Genomic DNA, 12739 nt, shown 5'->3' on the forward strand with positions numbered 1-12739 from the left:
ACTCACTCCCGGGTATCTGTTATTCTATATATAAACCATCCTGAACCCCTCGATTAGATTCCAGTCTGTAACTCACTCCCGGGTATCTGTTATTCTATATATAAACTATCCTGAATCCCTCGATTAGATTCCAGTCTGTAACTCACTCTTGGGTATCTGTTACTCTGTATATAATCTATCCCGAAGCCCTCCATTAGATTCCAGTCTGTAACTCACTCCCGGGTATCTGTTATTCTATATATAAACCATCCTGAACCCCTCGATTAGATTCCAGTCTGTAACTCACTCCCGGGTATCTGTTATTCTATATATAAACTATCCTGAACCCCTCGATTAGATTCCAGTCTGTAACTCACTCCTGGGTATCTGTTATTCTATATATAAACCATCCTGAACCCCTCGATTAGATTCCAGTCTGTAACTCACTCCCGGGTATCTGTTATTCTATATATAAACTATCCTGAACCCCTCGACTAGATTCCAGTCTGTAACTCACTCCTGGGTATCTGTTATTCTATATATAAACCATCCTGAACCCCTCGATTAGATTCCAGTCTGTAACTCACTCCCGGGTATCTGTTATTCTATATATAAACTATCCTGAACCCCTCGATTAGATTCCAGTCTGTAACTCACTCCTGGGTATCTGTTATTCTATATATAAACTATCCTGAACCCCTCGATTAGATTGCAATCTGTAACTCACTCCTGGGTATCTCTTATTCTGTATATAATCTATCCCGAATTAGATTGCAGTCTATAATTCATTCCCAGATATAATTTAATCTGTGTATTCACCAACGATATGCCGGACTGAGATGAGGAGGAATTTTGTCACTCAGATGGTGGTGAATCCTGGGAATTCTCTATCCCAGAGGGATGTGGAGACTCCGTCATTGAACCGGCTCTAGACTGCGATTGATGGGTCAGTAAGAGGCACGGGGATAGGGCAGGAACACGGTGTTGAAATGGAAGAAGCTCCATGATCATATTGACTGGTGGAGCGAGCTGGAAGGGCTGAATGGTTCAGGCCTGCTCCTCTTCCTTGTGGTCTGTTATTGCTAATTATTTCTATGTTTATCTATTTAAGATTATCCGGAAAAGTGGGATGCGAATGAATTCTGCATCGTTTTTGATTTGGATATTGGAATAATCATCATTTGGGGTAAGTTCTGTTATGTTGATAATTCCCTATCTTCTTTAAAAATTAAACCCTTCCTTTGGAAACATTGCCTCATTCCCTCTACTTGCTGTAAATATCCTGGCAGCTTCTGTTGTGGAAATTGTAGAGGAACATTTATTCCATTTGTAACCCCACGCTGTACCTGTCCTGGGAGTGTTTGATAGGGACAGTGTAGAGGGAGCTTTACTCTGTATCTAACCCCGTGCTGTACCTGTCCTGGGAGTGTTTGCTGGGGACAGTGTAGAGGGAGCTTTACTCTGTATCTAACTCCTTATTCATGGGTCACTAAACGCTAGCGTGTGGGTCCATTAAGCAATCAGGAAGGCCAATGGTACGTTAACTTTCATCGCTCGGGGTTATTAGTACAGGGTTTAAGATGACTTGCTGCAATTGTACAGAGCCTTGGTCACAACACACCTGGACCATTGTGTAGAGTTTTGTTCTCCATATCTAAGGAAGGATATACTTGCTGTAGAAGGAGTGTAATGGAGATTCACCAGACGAATCCCTGGGATGGTGAAGTTGTCTGATGAGGAGAGATTGAGGAAATTGTACCTGTGTTCCCGAGAGTGCCGAAAAATGAGAGGTGATCTTGAAACATACACAATTCACACGGGGCATCACAAGATAGATGTCGGTTGGATGATCTCCGACTGGTGAGATTAGAACCAGGGGGAGGGGGCACAGTCTCAAACCATAAGACCATAAACATAGAAGCAGAATTAGGCCACTCGGCCCATCGAGTCTGCTCCGCCATTCAATCATGGCTGATATGCCAGAATTAGGGCAGCACGGTAGCCTTGTGGATAGCACAAATGCTTCACAGCTCCAGGGTCCCAGGTTCGATTCCGGCTTGGGTCACTGTCTGTGCGGAGTCTGCACATCCTCCCGTGTGTGCGTGGGTTTCCTCCGGGTGCTCTGGTTTCCTCCCACAGTCCAAAGATGTGCAGGTTAGGTGGATTGGCCATGATAAATTGCCCTTAGTGTTCAAAATTGCCCTTAGTGTTGGGTGGGGTTACTGGGTTATGGGGATAGGGTGGAGGTGTTGACCTTGGGTAGGGTGCTCTTCCCAAGAGCCGGTGCAGACTCGATGGGCCGGGTGGCCTCCTTCTGCACTGTAAATTCTATGAAATATTTTTCTAATTCCCATTCTCCTGTCTTCTCTCCATAACCCCATATCCCCTTATTGATCAAGAACCTATCTATCTCTGTCTTTGAGATACTCAGTGATTTGGCCTCCACACCGTTCTGCGGCAAAGAGTTCCACAGATTCACCATCCTCTGGCTGAAGAAATTCCTCCTCATCTCTGTTTTAAAGGATCGTCCCTTTACTCTGAGATGGTGTCCTCTGCTTCTAGTTTTTCCTACTAGTGGAAACATCCTCTCCATGTCCACTCTATCCAGGCCTTGCAGTATCCTGTAAGTTTCAATAAGATCCCCCCCTCATCCTTCTAAACTCCAACGAGTACAGACCCAGTGTCCTCAACCATTCCTCATACGACAAGTTCTTCATTCCAGGGATCATTCTTGTGAACCTCCTCTGGACCCTTTCCAAGGCCAGCACATCCTTCCTTAGATACCGGGCCCAAAACTGCTCACAATACTCCAAATGGGGTCTGACCAGAGCCTTATACAGCCTCAGAAGTACATCCCCGGTCTTGTATTGTCGCCCTCTTGACGCGAATGCTCAGAATCAGGAGTGGACCATTGCAGACTGAGATGAGGGGGAATTTCTTAATTCAGAGGGTGGAGAATCTTTGGAATTCTCTGATCCAGAGGGTTGTGGAAGCTCAATCGTTGAGCATGTTCCAGACACAACTCGACTGTGTATAATAAAATAGGAATGTGTGTGTGAGTGTGCGTGCGTCTGTGCGTGCCAGGATCTGTTTGAATGGTGGAGCAGACTCGATGGGCCAAATCGCCTACACCTGCTCATATTTTCCTTTGAGACTTAAATGCGTACACAGACACAAGTTCACAGATACACACACACATGCGCGTGCACACACTGACTGATACATACACGGCAACAGATACATACACACACACACACACATGCGTGCATAGACACATATATATTAGCCATTTAAGACAATTTGATAGAATGCTACACATCCTAGTTTGCCGATGACACCAAACATTAGACAGCGTTGTAAACAGCACAGCTGGAAACATCAAATTGCAGGGAAATATTATCGTTTTGCCAGTTGACTGAACTGTGGACGTGTTTCTGTGTCGGGAAATGTAAGATGATGTATTTTAGACTTAAAAAGAATAGAACCGTGATCTTTATAAATGATGAGGAGACAGAAACAGTGGAAGTTTAAACTGGACAGATATTTCACAGCTGGATTCACACAATACAGACATCAATGTGTCGTAGATTTTGGAAGTGCCACAAATGTTGTCCAGTGCAGTGCAAGGCGTACCTCAATGTTTCAGTCTTACTGAGAAACTGTCAGCCCACAGGACAACATTTCTGTATAATAGGATTGAAGCATAAGTTCAAATAGTTTTGTTTCAAAGTTTAAAATAACCTGTCATTTTTCTGTGCAGCTTTTGGAATCTGTCAGTGGAATTTAGGTTATACAGGCAAGTGTTAACAAGAGTATTGGGAACTGATTAGAAATTTTGATGGAGATAATCCTGCATTATGGAAATGTGTGAGGTCTATTTAGGGTTGGGGAATGGATTGATGATCAAAGCATGTCGTTTTTTGTTATCTTCATCAGACTGACAGCCTTGAAGATTCACAACTTCCATGTGCTGAGAAAAAGGATTGATTAACCAAGGCCTATTATTCAAATACTTCAGACAAGTAACAAAACAACAGTAACAGAGAATATACAAACAGAGACAAGCAGACACCTGTAATCGGAGCTTAAACTTCATGTTTAAATGTGAAGGGCTGAAATAAACATGAGTCCACCCTGGGATTCGGTGCAATTTGAGTTCTGTTTTTCCAAAAAATAAAAATAACTATCTGCAATGAAAAATTCCTTGGACAGGACAGAGGGATTTTGACTCTGTATTTAAGCCCAGACAGTATTTGGGTTGTGAGTGTTTGATGGACAGTATAGAAGAAGCTTCACTCTGAAACACTGGAATTTAGTTTAAGGGGTGATTTAATCACATGCTTCAGAACAATAATTGATATTGTACGTCTCGTGTGTGTCTCAGTGTCAGCTGTGAAACATGCACAGCACAATCTCATCCTGTTTCTGTGTGTCTCTCTCTCTCTGAAATTAGCTGGTCCATTTCCTAAATAACCACTGACTAGATTTCAAAAGGGTTCCATTGCCTGTGTAGCAGTTTGTGATACCCAAAGGTTATGAAAAGTGCTTTAGAAAAGTCTGTCCGCAAGCTGTTGTGAGGATGTTCAGAGTCAGCGTGTGACTTGGGTCACACACAGGCCAGATACACCTCTCCAAGTTAAAGGTGGAGAATGGATCTCGCTCCATTTCATAGATCATCATCGAATTTGAAAAATGAAAATGAAAAAATGAAATGAAAATCACTTATTGTCACAAGTAGGCTTCAAATGAAGTTACTGTGAAAAGCCCCTAGTCGCCACATTCCGGCGCCTGTTCGGGGAGGCTGTTACCGTGCAGAAGGAGGCCATTCGGCCCATTAAGTTGCACCGGCTCTTGGAAAGAGCACCCTACCCAAGGTCAACACCTCCACCCTATCCCCATAACCCAGTAACCCCACCCAACACCAAGGGCAATTTTGAACACTAAGGGCAATTTATCATGGCCAATCCACCTAACCCGCACATCTTTGGACTGTGGGACGAAACCGGAGCACCCAGAGGAAACCCATGCAGACACGGGGAGGATGTGCAGACTCCGCACAGACAGTGACCCAAGCCGGAATCGAACCTGGGACCCTGGAGCTGTGAAGCAATTGTGCTATCCACAATGCTACCGTGCTGCCCTGAAATATGTATTTGAAAGATGTATTGACCCAGCCTGTCTGAGTTTGTGTCTGTGTGTGAGTTTGTGTTTGTCTGTATACGTGTTTGTGTGTCTGGGGTGGGGGGGGGGGGCGGGGGGGGGCGTTGTTTGTGTGACTCTTTGTGCGGCACGATAGCACAGTGGGTAGCACTGTGGCTTCGCAGCTCCAGGGTCCCGGGTTCGATTCCTGGCACGTTCTCCCTGTGTCTGCGTGGGTTTCCTCCGGGAGCTCCGGTTTGCTCCCACAAGTCTGAAACACGTGCTGTTGGGTAATTTGGGCATTCTGAATTCTCCCTCCGTGTACCCGAACAGGCGGCGGAATGTGGCGACTAGGGGCTTTTCACAGTAACCTCATTGCAGTGTTAATGTAAGCCTACTTGTGACAATAAAGCTTATTATACATGGTAGTCCCACAGGCTCTTACCCTGGCTACATGGTAGTCAGCTCTCCAAAAGGGTTAATTGTAGTGTCCACAGCAGTATGGTGTAATGTAGTATTAACTGGGACAAGAGCTTATAGTATAAACAGTGACTGGGTTAACTGCAGTGATCACTGGGAAAGGAGCTAATGTGTTTAAATAGAGATGAGAACGGTTATATATTACAAGATAATATTCACAATGACATTCTCTAATGCAATAATATTTCAGACATAGTGTAGAGCAGCATTTACAGCAACTGATGCTGCCAGGAAATAAATTGATCCAGGGCTTTGTATCGGATTATTAAAATAGGTTATTGATTAAGGTGGTCTAGTCGCTAAGGCAGGCTCGATCAGCTGAATGGCCCATTACTGTTCCTATGTACCTCTCCTGGGAGTGGTTGATGGGGCAGTGTAGAGGGAGCTTTACTCTGTATCTAACCCCGTGCTGTACCTGTCCTGGGAGTGTTTGATGGGGAGAGTATACAGGGAGCTTTACTCTGTATCTAACCCTGTGCTGTACCTGTCCTGGGAGTGTTTGCCAGGGACAGTGTAGAGGAATCTGTGTCTAACCCCATGATGTACCTTTGCTGGTCGTGTTTGACGGAATTTCAAAATCTCAAATAAATGTCTTCTATTAGTTTCTCCATCTCTCTGTTTCTGCTTCTCTCTCTGTCTGCCTGGGAATTTTGTCAAAACAAAATCCACGATCAGCAGTCAGCCATTTTAAGTTACTTAATGGTGGCCATTTTAGGTGAGCACAGCACAGTCATTTCTGACATTTGTACACACTGGTATAACAAAATACTGATGGAAAGTGTCTGATTTAAACAGTGATTTGTTGGGGAATGTGGATATAGAAAGGGAGCTGGTTGTCCTTGTACACCAGTCACTGAAAGTGAAGAGGGGGGTGCAGCAAGCAGTTAAGAAGGCCAATGATATGTTGGCCTTCATTGAAAGAGGGATTTGAGTTCATAAGTGGAGATGTCTTACTGCAGTTACACAAGGCCTTGGTGAGAGCATACCTGGAGTATTGCGTACAGTTTCGGTCGCCCTAACTAAGAAAGGATATAGTTGCCAGAGAGGGAGTGCAGCGGAGGGTCAATCGGCTGATAGGGAGGTTGCCGGACTGTCCTACAAGGAGAGATTGGTTTGACTGTGGCACAGTGGTTAGCACTGCTGCCTCACAGTGACCCGAGTTAAATTCCGGCCTTGTGTGACTGATTATGTGGAGTTGGCAGTTTCTCCCCGTGTGTGCGTGGGTTTCCTCCGGGTGCTCCGGTTTCCTTCCACAGTCCAAAGATGTGCAGGCCAGGTGGAATGGTCCTGCTAAATTACCCCTTAGTGTCCAAGAAAGATTGTTTAGATTAGGTTAAGGAGTTATTGGGATAGGGCGGGTGACTGAGTTTACATAGAATGCTGTGTCAGAGGGTAGGTGTAGATTCGATGGGCAGAATGGCCTCCCTCTGCATTGTAGGGATTCTATGATTGTGCCTGTATTCACTAGAGCCGAGAAGGATGAGAGGAGATGTTGGCCGTGCTAAATTGCCCCTTAGTGACCCAAAGGTTAGGTGGTGTTACTGGGGTTATTTGGAGAGGCTGGAGGCGTGGGCATAGGTAGGGTGCTCTCTCCGAGGGCCAGTGCAGACTCGATGGGCCAAATGGCCTACTCCTGCAATGTATATTCTATGATTCTGTGAGCTCTGATTGAAATGTATTACATTCCGACAGCGCTGTTCAGACTATACAGAGGGATGGTGATTTCCACGTTGTACTGCCTCTGCCATGTCTTGGGAGTGATCATGGAGACAGTGTAGAGGAAACTTTACCCAGTATCTAACCCCGTGCTGTACCTGTACTGGGAGTGTTTGATGGGGACAGTGTAGAGGGAGCTTTGCTCTGTATACATCATCGTACTGTAGCTGCCCTGGGAATGGGGACAGTGTAGAGGGATGTGTAATCTGTATCTAACTCCATGATGTACTTTTGCTAACAGTGTTTGATGGAGATTCTGAATATTGAATTAATGTATTCTGTATTCTCCCCATCTTCTCTGTCTCTGCATCTCTCTATCTCTCTCTCTGGGAATCTGTCTAAACAAATCCACGATCAGCAGTCAGCCATTTTAAGTTACTTAATGGTGGCCATTTTATGTGAGCACAACACTGAGACAATTCGGACAGTTGTCCAAGTTAGTGTCAAACAAAAACTGAAGGAAAGAGTCAAATTTAAATGGTGATATGTTGGGCAATGTGGATGTACAAAGGGAGCTTGTACACCAGTCACTGAAAGTAGAGAGGGGGGTGCAGCGGAGGGTCAATTGGCTGATAGTGAGATTGCCGGACTGTCCTAGGAGGAGAGATTGGTTCAATAGGGCCTGAACGAGCCCTGTTTCTCCAACCTAACCCTGGAGATCAAATCCCACATTCCTGGTGATTTCTCCACTCTCAAAGATGGAAAGATATTGACCAAGTTTAAAGCAGAGATTGACTGATTTCTAAATCCCAAGACATAAAGGGACATGGGGATAGTGTTGGGGAAAAGACATTGAAGTGAAGATATTTCACAGCTGGATTCACAGAATAGAGACAGCAAAGTATCTTAAATGTTGGAAGAGCCACAAATGTCAAACGTTTGGGAAATGATTGGAAACAGTTTGGACTGAGATCTCCTCAGTGACCTGTGTGCAGACCCTACCCCCGACTTTCTGTCAGGAATGTCCCCCTCGGTGTGGTTCCTGTGTCTGCTAAGGAAGACACTTGTCCTGTCTATGGTTATGTTAATTCAGCAGTCAACAAGAGATTCAGCAATGTCCTGTCATTATTTCTGTCTTTGTTTGACAGATGTTTCCCTCTGAGTTTCTGACATGTTTGGAATGACCATTCGTCTGTCGCCTTAGGAAGGCTTTCCATAGAATGAGTAAAAACCAGCAAGAAATCGCAGAATGTGAGTTAAACACAACTTCATTTCTGCCTCCATTTTACGAGAAGATTCCTTTTAAAAAAAAAATACATTTTACTAAAGTTTTTCGATCAAAAAGAATTTTCCATTTTTACAACTTAGTAACAAAATGTACATTGACCGTTATTTAAACAATATATTAAACTAACAACAAGTGCAGAAAAAGAACAAGAAAAAAGCAATAATAATACTGAAACAATAAATATAAACAACTAGCATAGAAAGAAAAAAACAAAAAACCCCAAATACAGAATACACCCCCCCCCCCCCCCCCCTCCTCCACCCTGGGTTGCTGCTGCTGTCTTTCCTGTTTTCCCTTATCGCATTGCGAGATAGTCAAGGAACGGTTGCCACCGCCTGGTGAACCCCTGAGCCGAACCTCTTGGTGCGTATTTGATTCGCTCCAATTTTATAAACCCTGCCATGTCGTTTATCCAGGCCTCCACGCCCGGGGGTTTAGCTTCTTTCCACATAAGTAGAATCCTTCGCCGGACTACTCGGGACGCAAAGGCCAAAACATCGGCCTCTCTCGCCTCCTGCACTCCCGGCTCTTCTGCAACCCCAAATATAGCTAACCCCCAGCTTGGTTCGACCCGGACCCCCACCACCTTTGAGATCACTCTTGCCACACCCACCCAGAACCCATGCAATACCGGGCATGACCAAAACATGTGGGTGTGGTTCGCCGGGCTTCCCGCGCACCTATCCTCCACTCCAAAAAATCTACTCAGCCTTGCTCCCGTCATATGCGCCCTGTGTAGAACCTTGAATTGGATCAGGCTAAGCCTGGCACACGAGGACGAGGAATTTACCCTGCTTAGGGCATCTGCCCACAGCCCCTCCTCAATCTCTTCCCCCAGCTCTTCCTCCCATTTACCCTTCAGCTCCTCTACCATCGTCTCCCCCTCGTCTCTCATTTCCCTGTATATATCGGTGCCTTTACCTTCACCGACCCATGCTCCCGAAATCACTCTGGCCTTGGTCCCTTCCGCCGGGAGCTGCGGAAATTCCCTCACCTGTTGCCTCGCAAATGCCCTCACTTGCATATATCGGAAGGCATTCCCAGGTGGCAACTCGTATTTTTCTACCAATGCTCCCAGACTTGCGAATGTCCCGTCTAAGAACAAGTCCTTCAACTTCCCAATTCCTGCTCGCTGCCAAGATTGAAATCCCCCATTTTTCCTCCCCGGGACGAACCTGTGATTGTTCCTTATCGGGGACCACACCGAGGCACCCGTCACTCCCCTATGTCGTCTCCACTGCCCCCAAATCTTCAAAGTCGCCACCACCAATGGGTTTGTGGTGTATTTTTTGGGGGAGAACGGTAACGGCGCCGTCGCCAGTGCTTTTAAACTTGTTCCCTTACAGGACGCCATCTCCAGCCTTTTCCACGCCGCCCCTTCTTCTTCCCTCATCCACTTACATATCATAGACACGTTGGCGGCCCAATAATAGTCACTCAGACTACTGCGCTGCAGGAACCCCCTCTTTACCCTCGGGGGCTTTCCAGCCCACACAAAGCTCATAATGCTCCTGTCCACTTTCTTGAAAAAGGCCTTTGTAATCAGTATGGGGAGGCACTGAAACACGAAAAGAAACCTCGGGAGGACCACCATTTTAACCGCCTGTACTCTACCCGCCAATGACAGGGGCACCATGTCCCACCTCTTAAAGTCCTCCTCCATCTGCTCTCCCAGTCGCGTCAAGTTAAGTTTATGCAGGGTTCCCCAGTTCCTGGCCACCTGAATCCCCAGGTATCGAAAATTCCTTGCCACTCTCCTCAGCGGCAGAGCATCTATCCCCCTGCCCTGTTCCCCGTGGTGCATCACAAAAAGCTCACTCTTTCCCATATTTAATTTGTATCCGAGAACTCTCCAAACTCCCTGAGTATCTGCATTACCTCTGGCATCCCCTCCACGGGGTCCGCCACATATAACAGTAAATCATCTGCGTATAGTGACACTCGATGTCCCTCTCCCCCTCTAAGCACCCCCCTCCACTTCTTAGAGTCCCTCAGCGCTATGGCCAATGGTTCAATTGCCAACGCGAACAGTAACGGGGACAGGGGGCATCCCTGTCTTGTACCCCTATGTAGTCGAAAGTATCCCGATCTTTGCCTGTTTGTAACGACGCTTGCCACTGGGGCCCGGTACAAGAGTCTGACCCATCTAATAAACCCCTCCCCGAACCCAAATTTCTTCAGCACCTCCCACAGATAGTCCCACTCCACCCTATCGAATGCCTTCTCGGCATCCATCGCCACCACTATCTCTGCCTCCCCCTCCGGTGGGGGCGTCATCATCACCCCCAGCAACCTTCGTATATTGGCATTCAATTGTCTCCCCTTTACAAACCCTGTCTGGTCGTCATGTACCACCCCTGGGACACAATCCTCTATCCTTGTCGCCATCACTTTGGCCAGCAGTTTGGCGTCTACATTTAGGAGGGAGATGGGCCTGTATGACCCGCACTGCAGCGGGTCTTTGTCTCGTTTCAGAATTAGCGATATCGTCGCCTCCGACATTGTCGGGGGTAATATCCCCCTTTCCTTAGCCTCATTATAGGTTCTCGCCAAAAGCGGGGCCAGCAGGTCCATATACTTGTTATAAAATTCCACCGGGAACCCATCTGGTCTCGGGGCCTTCCCTGCCTGCATGTTCCCTATTCCTTTGATCACCTCATCCACCTCAATCTGCGCCCCCAGACCTGCCACCTCCTGCCCCTCCACCCTCGGGAACTCTAGCTGATCCAAAAAGTGTATCATTCCTTCTTTCCCCTCCGGGGGTTGGGACCTATATAGCCTCTCATAAAATGTCTTGAACACCTCGTTCACTTTCCCTGCTCTCTGCTCCATCTTTCCCGTTTCGTCCCTAACTCCTCCGATCTCTCTCGCTGCCCCACTCTTCCGAAGTTGTTGGGCCAGCAGCCGGCTCGCCTTTTCCCCATATTCATATTGTATCCCCTGTGCCTTCCTCCACTGTGCCTCTGCCTTTCCCGTGGTCAGCAGGTCAAACTCCGTCTGTAATCTTCGTCTCTCCCTGTATAGCCCTTCGACTGGGGCCTCCGCATACTTCTTATCCAACCTCAAAATTTCCCCCACTAATCTCTTTCTTTCTTTACCTTCTTGCTTCCCCTTGTGGGCTCTGATGGAAATCAGCTCTCCTCTAACCACCGACTTCAGCGCTTCCCATACTACCCCCACCTGGACCTCCCCATCGTCATTAACCTCCAGGCATCATTCGATACATCCCCTCACCCTTCCGCATACACCCTCGTCCGCCAGTAGTTCCATGTCTAATCGCCACCATTAAGTAACTTAAAATGGCTGACTGCTGATCGTGGATTTGTTTAGACAGATTCCCAGGAGAGAGATAGAGAGATGCAGAGATAGAGAAGATGGGGAGAATAACTGACTACATTAATTCAAGATTCAGAATCTCCTTCAAACACTGTTATCAAAAGAACATCATGGGGTTAGATACAGATCACACATCCCTCTACACTGTCCCCATCAAACACTCCCAGGACAGGTACAGTGCTGGGTTAGATACAGAGTAAAGCTCCCTCTACACTGTCCCCATCAAACACACCCAGGACAGGTACAGTGCTGGGTTAGATACAGAGTAAAGCTCCCTCTACACTGTCCCCATCAAACACACCCAGGACAGGTACAGTGCTGGGTTAGATACAGAGTAAAGCTCCCTCTACACTGTCCCCATCAAAAACTCCCAGGACAGGTACAGCACGGGATTAGATACAGAGTAAAGCTCCCTCTACACTGTCCCCATCAAACACACCCAGGACAGGTACAGTGCTGGGTTAGATACAGAGTAAAGCTCCCTCTACACTGTCCACATTAAACACTCCCAGGACAGGTACATCACGGGGTTAGATACAGAGTAAAGCTCCCTCTACACTGTCCCCATCAAACACACCCAGGACAGGTACAGCACGGGGTTAGATACAGAGTAAAGCTCCCTCTACACTGTCCACATCAAACACTCCCAGGACAGGGACATCACGGGGTTATATACAGAGTAAAGCTCCCTCTACACTGTCCCCATCAAACACACCCAGGACAGGTACAGTGCTGGTTAGATACAGAGTAAAGCTCCCTCTACACTGTCCCCATCAAACACTCCCAGGACAGGTACAACACAGGGTGAGATAGAGAGTAAAGTTCCCTCTACACTGTCCCCATCAAACACTCCCAGGACAG

The 12739-nt window shown here is 46.8% G+C and overlaps 1 protein-coding gene and 1 long non-coding RNA gene across 4 annotated transcripts in view; both read left to right on the plus strand.

Moving 5' to 3' along the window:
* The window catches only part of LOC140410214 (uncharacterized), a 32906-nt gene extending 24400 nt beyond the window's left edge, over window positions 1-8506 (plus strand). The window contains exons 3-4 of one of the 3 annotated variants that reach the window (XR_011940564.1): window positions 1091-1165; window positions 8403-8506. This is a non-coding gene — a long non-coding RNA (uncharacterized lncRNA). Of the gene's footprint in view, window positions 1-1090; window positions 1166-3739; window positions 3776-3915; window positions 4120-8402 lie in introns of those variants that run through there. The other 2 variants (XR_011940563.1, XR_011940565.1) reach the window with 2 other exon arrangements.
* The window catches only part of LOC140411350 (NACHT, LRR and PYD domains-containing protein 3-like), an 888640-nt gene that overhangs the window by 847257 nt on the left and 28644 nt on the right, over window positions 1-12739 (plus strand). The gene's annotated exons all lie outside the window — the stretch shown is intronic.

Source organism: Scyliorhinus torazame, chromosome 4, assembly GCF_047496885.1.
Source record: "Scyliorhinus torazame isolate Kashiwa2021f chromosome 4, sScyTor2.1, whole genome shotgun sequence".
Lineage (NCBI taxonomy): Eukaryota > Metazoa > Chordata > Chondrichthyes > Carcharhiniformes > Scyliorhinidae > Scyliorhinus > Scyliorhinus torazame.